Here is a 9,532-nt window from a genome sequence, read left to right as displayed (position 1 = left end):
TAGTTCCTTTGACTTCTGGAATATCCTATTCCATGCCCTTCGATCCCTTAATGTAGAGGCTGCTAGATCTTGTGTTATCCTGATTGTATTTCCACAATACTTGAATTGTTTCTTTCTAGCTGCTTGCAATATTTTCTCCTTGACCTGGGAACTCTGGAATTTGGCCACAATGTTCCTAGGAGTTTCTCTTTTTGGATCTCTTTCAGGTGGTGATCGGTGGATTCTTTCAATATTTATTTTGCGCTCTGGTTCTAGAATCTCAGGGCAGTTTTCCTTGATAATTTCATGAAAGATGATGTCTAGGCTCTTTTTTTGATCATGGCTTTCAGGTAGTCCCATAATTTTTAAATTGTCTCTCCTGGATCTATTTTCCAGGTCAGTTGTTTTTCCAATGAGATATTTCACATTATCTTCCATTTTTCCATTCTTTTGGTTTTGTTTTGTGATTTCTTGCTTTCTCATAAAGTCATTAGCCTCCATCTGTTCCATTCTAATTTTGAAAGAACTATTTTCTTCAGTGAGCTTTTGAATCTCCTTTTCCATCTGGCTAATTCTGCTTTTGAAAGCATTCTTCTCCTCATTGGCTTCTTGAACCTCTTTTGCCAATTGAGTTAGCCTATTTTTCAAGGTGTTATTTTCTTCAACATTTTTTGGGGTCTCCTTTAGCAGGGAGCTGACCTGCTGTTCATGCTTTGACTTCATGTCTCTCATTTCTCTTCCCAGCTTTTCCTCCACCTCTCTAACTTGATTTTCAAAATTCTTTTTGAGCTCTTCCATGGCCTGAGCCCATTGGGTGGGCTGGGACACAGAAGCCTTGACTTCTGTGTCTTTGCCTGATGGTAAGCATTGTTCTTCCTCATCAGAAAGGAAGGGAGGAAATGCCTGTTCACCAAGAAAGTAACCTTCTATAGTCTTATTTCTTTTCCCTTTTCTGGGCATTTTCCCAGCCAGTGACTTGACCTCTGAATATTCTCCTCACACCCACCTAGCCTCCTGATCCTCCCAGCCAGCATTTGGGGTCTGAGATTCAAATGCTGCTTCCAGCCTTAGGGCTTTTGGCGGGGGCAGGGCTGCTATTCAGTGTGAGATTAAGTTCAGGTGGTCAGGTTGGGGCAGGGCCACCTCTCAGGCTCAGTTCCCTCAGGGGGTTTATGCACAGACCTTCAACAATGGATCCAGGCTCCTGCCTGCTTGGGGAACCCTGGTCTGCCGCTGCCTCTCAGCTTCTGCCTCCCGAGGGGGCCTGAGTTATGGGGGCACCCCACTCCCCTCTTGACCCGCCAAAGAGACTCTCTCACCGACCCCCGTCACCTGTGGGTGGAGGGACTTGTGCGCCGCTGGAGATCCTATCCCTGAAGCCTGCTCGGATCTGTTCCTCTCAGTGCCGCAGCCGCGGCAGGTCTGGGCTGGGCTCCGCGTCTGCAGCACGACAGACCTTTTGCGAGAGGTTTGCAGGTCCCTCTGGAACAGAAATCTCCTTCGCTCCACTGTTCTGTGGCCTCACTGCTCCAGAATTCGCCGTGAGTTACTTTATACAGATGTTGTATGGGTTGTGGGTTCGGAGCTATGTGTATTTGCGTCTTTCTACTCCGCCATCTTGGCTCCACCCCCCATGACTAGAAATTCTTAAGAAAAATTATGTGGTCACACCTATGCTTTAGGAAAATTTTTTGCAGAGGTCATATGGAAAATGGATGAGGAAGGGGAGAGAAGCTGTCGCAGTAGCCCAGGTGAGAGGAGATGAGGGTCTCAAATTGTCTAAGTGATGGCTGTGAAAATGGAAAGGAGGGGACATAGTCAACAAATATTAAGTTATTACTGTGTTCTGGACACTGTATTAGGTGCTGGGGTTACAAATACAACAAATGATACAGTCCTTACTGTATGAAACTTCTATTGGGGGCAACAACAAATATACATATAAATAAATGTAAATAATTCAACTATTAAAAAGTGATTAAATACTCAGTAATTTGATAGAGCACTAGCAGTTGAAGGGATCAGGAAAGGTTTCATTTAAAGAGTGGGGCTTGAGTTATTTCTTGAAGGAAGAGAAAGATTCTATATGGTGGAGATGAGGAAAGAGAACATACCAAACATAAGAGGTGGCCAGTACAAAAGCATATTGGGCACAATGGCTATCTAAAATACCACTTGGCTAAGGCCAGAAGGGCCACTGCTCTAACATTTGTCCTTTACCTGCTCTTACACTTTACCTGGGCTCATTCTTCTGTCATTGCCTGTTTTCTCAGTGGGGGAATTAATGTCACCAGTGGTTTATTCTACCTCCCCTTTCACCTAGGATTCCTCAGGAACAAATATACATACCTCTGGCTCTGGAATACCTCTAGCTCTGGAATAGGACATCCCCCTCAAGTGGGTGAAGTATAGGCTTTGTAGAAACTGGAGATCCTTATCGCAGTTCTAATATGCAAGAGGAAGATTACATTTTCCCCCAGAGTTTTAGGAGTATGCCATGGGAGTTAGGATGATTCTCTAATGCTGTTGACTGAAGTTCCCATTCTGATATGCTGTCTCCTATATGAATAGCCAATTAAAATTAACATTTCCCTTATATCATTAAAAACCTCCAGTGATTAGTGCCCCACTATCATTTAACCATATAAATTAGTTAGCTTTTAAAAAAGGATATATACTGAGAAAATGTAGCAAGCTAAGATGTCACAAAGTTATTTCCCCACAATACCCAACGGTATACTCTTTCTTGTACCACCCTAGTGCCTGGGAAGACTGGGTTCAACTTAAAAGCTATTGCTGCAAAACATTCACCCCACTAAGTTCCAAATGTGGCATAGCCAATGGTTAAGTTGACTCCTTTTTATTCTTTTCTATGCTGGGTCACACAGGTTGCTTAGGCACTTTCTCCTCATGGGGCTCATCTGTTGGCAAAATCTGGCTACCAGACCTCTGGCAACTCCCTCCCCTGATATTTGAAGCTTAGAATCTGGTCTAATACTCTACCTAAGAACAAGAAAGAACCTATGCAAAGAACAAATCTAAGTACATGGTTGGTCCAGGTGGATACCACCCAGAGACTTCTAACATATCTTCCTGAAACCCATCAGGCTGAAAATGAGAGGCCATGTTGCCCATGTGAGAAATTTATCTTTTTCTGCATTCTGGTTTAGAAGCCAGTCAGAAGCTCTGTTTCTTCACCCTGTGGTTAGTAGACCAGAAAAAGTCACAGCTGTACATACACTAAAGTGCATATGGAGATTTTATCAATTGAGCACACTGTGCATGCTCATTAGGGTTAGGCTTGGCCAATCTCATGTTTAAAAAAAAAAGGAAGGTACCTAATGAACAAACTTTATATATCTCCTCTTTAGTATAGCATGCCCCCTGAAGGAAGACAATAAGAGACAGGTTGAGCATCTTCCATCAGTCCCAAAAGACTTCTCCCTCTTTACGGAGTCTACCACTTCCTGCTATTGCTTCCTGGCCAACCTCAGGTGAGAAAAGGAGCCAAGAGTTCCTGTGACCATGAACCTTATGCCCCCAACTTCCTGGGTGCAACTTGTCCCCTAAAGGTGGTAATGGGCCACACCAAGCATCTTCCATATGCCTCAAAGCAATGACTTCCATCTGTGCCAGCACAAAGCAACTTCCACTTTCTGCTGGGAGTCCATTCTCCCAGATGAGATGTGGAGAACCTCCAGTGCAAAGAGGAGCAACCTCTTCCTAAAGGAAAACTTGAGGCCTTCCATCTACTGCTGTACCTGTACTTTGAGGGAAGAGAAAGAGAAAAGTTGGTGGGAAATAAGACTTCATTCTCCTGCTGTGTAGGTTCAACCTCAATCTCCTGCTGTGACCTTTTCCTGCCTAATCCCTTTGGAGGGAAGAGGAATAGTGAAGCAGAACCTCTCATTTCATCCTACTCTTCATTTTTTAATTATTTTATCTTTTCCAATTATACGTAAATTTTTAAACATTCATTTTTTTTTAATTTTGAGTTCCAAATTCTTTCCCTCCCACCCTCTCCTTTCTCCTCATTGAGAAGGCAAGCAATTTGATATGTTATACGTGTGCAGTCATGCAAAACATTTCCATATTAGTTATGTTGTGAAAGAAAATACAGACCAAAAAAAACTCCCAAGAAAAATAAAGTTCAAAAAGTATGTTTTCTGAAGAGCCACTAGCTGAAATTCTTTAGGGAATGTGTGAGAAGGCTACACTTTATACCTCGGGGTTGGAAGGGCCTATAACTTGAAACACAGGCCAAAGAACAGTATGGGAAAATCCCGCTTAGCACATATCCATGCCACAAACTCACATAACAAAATATTTGTGTCATTCTGTATTGCCATGCACAGAACCAATGTACAAGTTGTTTTAAATCCTTATATCAGTGATTATGCCTTGATTATACCTTGTTTAATTCTTACTATTTATCACCTTCACTCCTGCACACATGCTGCTGAATAAAGGCGGAGAAAATCACGCGAGCATTCTAACTAGGTCCACTGCAAATTTATGTTACACAACATCAGCTGGGCCTTTACTGATGCTAAGGCAATCCTACTACCTCTTCCTTACAAACTCACTATCCTATTCTCTCCATAGAGGCTCTTCCAAACCTTTTCATCCTACTTTAAACCTCCTCTGACTCTTCCCTCTAACTTCTCAACTGAGAACCTTGCCTCATATTTTAACTCTGTCTTTGTCCTTCCTTATGTCCTATCACTCAGGTGCATTCTGCCACTTCACCCTTGTCTCACATGATGGAATAGCCTTGCCAAAGCTAACCCCCTCTACTTATTCAAGCAATACTATTCTATCTCCTCTAATAGATTGCCCCTTCTATCATCCCTACCCTATCATTTTTAATCTCTTTCTCTACAGGCTCATTCCCTAGTACCTATAAACAAGCCTGTTTCTCTCTAATCACCACAATGGTATACTTATTGATCTACAGCCAAACATCCTGGAGAATGAAGTCAAGTGGGTCTTAGGAAGCATTGCTAGCAATAAGGCTAGTGGAATGAAATTCCAGCTGAGCTTTTTAAAATCCTAAAAGATGATACTGTTAAAGCATTGCGCTCAATATGCCAAAAAATTTGGAAAACTCAACGGTAGTCACTAGATTGGAAAAGATCATTTTACATTCCAGTTTTAAAGAATGATCAAATTACCAAACAATGGTACTCATTTCACATACCACCAAGGTTATGCTTAAGATTCTGCAAGGTAGGCTTCAGCAATATGTGAACCAAGAATTACCAGAAGAGCAGGCTTGTTTTTGAAGAGGCAAAGGAAAAATTGCCAACATTTGCTGCATTATGGAGGAATCAAGGAAGTTCCAGAAAAACATCTACTTCTACTTGATTGACTACACTTAAAGCCTTTGACTGTGTGGATCACAACAAAATGTGGCAAGGCCTCAAGAGACAAAAGTACCAGATCATCTTACTTGTCTTCTGAGGAACCTGGTCAAGAAGCAACAGTTAGAACTGAACATGGAACAACTGATTGGTTTAATATTGGAAAAGGAGTATGACAGGGTTATATATTGTCACCTTATTTAACTTATATGCAGAATATATCAAGTGAAATGCCAGGCTGGATACATCAAAGCTGGAATCAAGGTTTCCAGGAGAAATAACTACAATCTCAGACATGCAGACAATATCACACTGATGGCAGAAAGGGAAGAGGAATAAAGAAAACACATGATGAGGATGAAAAAGGAGAGTGTAAAAACTGACTTGAAGTTTAACATAAGAATTTTAAAAACTAAGATCTTGGCAACTGGTTCCATCACTTCCTCACAAAGAGAGGGAGAAGAAATGAAAGGAATATCAGATTTTATATTCTTGGGCTCTGAGGTCACTGCAGATAGTGGCCACAGCTTTGAAATTAAAACACTCCTGCTCCTTGGAAAGAAAATTATGACAAATCTGGATAGTGTACTAAAAAACAGAGACATCACCTTGCTAACAATGGTCCCTATAATAAAAGTTTTGGTTTTTCCAGTAGCAATGAATGGCTTGAAAGTTCGACTATAAAGAAAGCTGAGGTTCGTAGAACTGATGCTTTCAAATTGTGGTGCTAGAGAAGATTTTTGAGAGTCATTTGGACAGCAAGGAGATAAAATCAGTCAATACTTAAAGAAATTAATTCAGGCTATTCACTGAAGGACAAATACTGAAGCTGAAGCTTCAGTACTTTGACCCATAATGAGAAGATGGGACTCATTGGAAAAAACCATGATGTTGGGAAATAATACAGGTAAAAGTAAAATGGGACAGTAGAGGATGTGATGGGTAGATAATACAGTGGAAACAATGAACATGAACTTGGACAGACTTCAAGAGATAGTGGAGGATAGAAAGACCTGACCTGATATAGTCCATGGGCTCACAAAGAGTTGGACATGACTGAACGACTGAACAACTACACATTTCTGCCCCATCCTCAAAAAACCCTCACTTGATCCTTCCATCTCTGCTATCATTCTTTATCTCTTCTACCCATTGTAGCTAAACTCTAAAGCGCTTTTCTATAATATGTCCTCTCTCACTTTCTTTTTAGTCCCTTACAATCTGTTTTTCCAACCATCTCATTCCACAGAAACTTTTCTCTCCAGAGTTATCAATAACCTCTTCATTGATAAATCCAAATGACCTTTTTCTCAATCCTCATTCTCCTTGACCTCTCTGTGGTCCTTCATACTGTTGATCACCTGTTCTCAGTTACTCTTTTCTCTCTAGGTTTCTGGGGCATAACTATTGTGATTCTCCTCCTACGTCTCTGACCTCTCTTCTGTCTCCTTTGCTGGATTCATATCCAAATCATATCCTCTAAATGTCCTACAGGGACATTATCCCAGCCCCTCTTCTCCGTTATGCTACTTTATTTAGTGATCTCAACAGCTCCCATGGATTTAATTACCATCTCTATGAAGATTATTCTCTAATCTAGCCATTCTGTCCCAACCTCTCTAATGACCTCCAATCTCATATCTCAAACTGGATATTGCACAGACATCTCAGGTTAAATATGTAAAGTGATTTTCCTAAAGCACAGAGCCAACCATGTTACTTCTCTGTTCAATAAACTTCACAGGCTCCCTTTCACCTTCAGGATCAAATACAAAATGCTTTGGCATTTAAAGCCCTTCATAACCTAGCACCCTCCTGCCTTTCCAGTCTTCTTACACCTTACTTTCCAACATGTACTTTGTGTCACTTTAATTCAGTAACACTGGCCTCCTGTCTGTTCCATTTCCCAGCTCTAGGCATTTTCTGTGGTGGTTCCTCATGCCTGGAATGCTCTCCTTCAACCCTGCCTAATGACTTTCCTAGCTTCCTTTAAGTCTGAACAAAAATCTCATCTTTTACAGGAGGCCTTCTCAATCCCTTTTAATTCTAGTGCTTTCCCCTTATTATTTTCTATTCCTATAAATAGTTTGTTTTCTATATATTTGTTTTCATGTTGTCTCCCCACTAGATTATAAGTTTCTTGAAAGCAGAGACTTGTCTTTTACCTCTCATTGTATCCCCAGCACTTGACACTTAACTAACCCAACACATAGTAGGCACTTAATAAGTGTATATTGATTGATTGATTATTCCCACATACAAAGAGAATGCTAAGCAGTAAAGAATCATAGAATGATTAGAATACTGTAAATTCTCACTACCAGTCCAAGTTGGGTGGCTTATACTTAAGCATTATTTGAACACTGTGTCTTCTAGATTGTGAATTAATATCTCTACACTGATATTATCCAATCAAATAGCGAAGTATGATCATCTAGTGGGTTCTCTCTGCTGGCAATTCTTTCCCCTGCTGCTTGGCTTCTGCTACTATTCCCACTGCAACTGCTACCACCCTAATGCAATCTCACTCTTGCCAATTTATTTTGCACTAGTGCCAGAAAATTGGGAAAGTTTCAAGCTGCCTTTGAGATTTCAAAAGGCTTTCTTTAAAGGAAAGAAGACACAGAAGTAAGATAGCCCCATTCCAGGTAACAGGCCTAAGTAGGACATGTAATAATGAACTTATGAGGCCAAATGAGGGATGAAGATTTCATCATTCCCTAATACATCTCTAAATGATCCCCCTTTTTTAGTAGTCCTTCAAATTGGAAGGAAGAATGGTGAGGGGCAGGTCACCCCTTGAATATATCCATGAAATTCTGGAACAGTAGTCAATTAAAATACTTTTTGTCATTACACAGTACAAGCATGTCGGTCATGATAGTTGACAGGACACTGTTGAAAGGATCTCTTTGCTTTGAATAGAAAATGAGAGAAAGTCTGTGCATTTAATTAAAATATTGCCTGAACATGTCCTAAGAAGAGTTCTGTTAGAAGGGTATTTATACATAGAGAGGAGAAATGGAGCATCATATGTAAAGAACAGAGAAAAGGACAATTTTCCTAGATCACAGAGTATAGGAGAAGGAAATAATATATAACAAATCTAGATAGGTAAGTTGAGTAATGAAGAACTTTAAAAGTTATACAGATGAGTCTATATTTTTTTCCCTAGAAATAATAGAAAGCTAGTGGAGTTGGTTCAGTAAAGATTCACATAGTCAAATCTGCACTTAAATAACATTACTTTGGCAGTAGCACAGAAGGAAGATATACTGGAGTGAGAACATACTTTAAACAGAGAGACTAATTAGAAAGTGAGGTCATGCAGAACTCAGCACAAACATAAAGTCCAAAGTCAAGAAGAGGCTGGAAGAAAGAAAACCAAATAAGAATCTTGCCAGAAAGAGCAATTATGGTGACAGAGTAGTTCAAGACACAAACCCAGAAGAAAAGAGTGACTCAAAAACATCTACAAGCAAAGCCTCAACAATAAATTTACACTAGTCCAACAAGAATTCCTGGAAGAGTTAAAGAAAGAGCTAAAAACAATTTCTTTAACCAAATGAGTGTAGCAGAAGGAAAAATGGAGAAATGAGAGCTATGAAGGAAAGATATGAAAAGAGAATCGGCAACTTGAAACAAGAGGTACAAAAACTTTGCCAAGAAAACAATTCCCTAAAAATTTGAATTGCCTAAAGAACAGGTAGTGACTCCACGAGATATTGAGAAATATTTAAAATATCAAAAGCCTGGGAAAATGAACAATTGTAAGGTAACATAACAAAAACAACTCCCCTAGAAGACAGATGAAGAGATAATTTAAGAAGCATTGACTACCAGAAAGCCATGACTAAAAAAAAAAAAAAAACCAAGCAAACAAATCCTAGACATGATATTTCAAGAAATCTTAAAAAAAAAAAAACCTGCCTAGATCTCTTAGGACCAGAGGACAAAGGGGAAATAAAGATAATCCAATCCATCACCTCCTAGAAGAAACACCAAAATGAAAACTCCCAGGAACTTTATAGTCAAAACCCAGAATTTCTAGGTCAAAGAAAAAATATTGCAAGCAACCTGAAAGAAAGAATTCAAGTGCTGAGGTGCCACCATCCAGATAATACCAGATTTAGCAGCTGTCATTATAAGGGAGTAGAGAGTTGGAATATGATGTTTCAAAAGGCAAAGAA

The sequence above is a fragment of the Notamacropus eugenii genome, chromosome 3 (assembly GCF_028372415.1).
Source record: "Notamacropus eugenii isolate mMacEug1 chromosome 3, mMacEug1.pri_v2, whole genome shotgun sequence".
NCBI classification, from domain to species: Eukaryota; Metazoa; Chordata; class Mammalia; order Diprotodontia; family Macropodidae; genus Notamacropus; species Notamacropus eugenii.
This window is presented reverse-complemented; position numbering follows the sequence as displayed.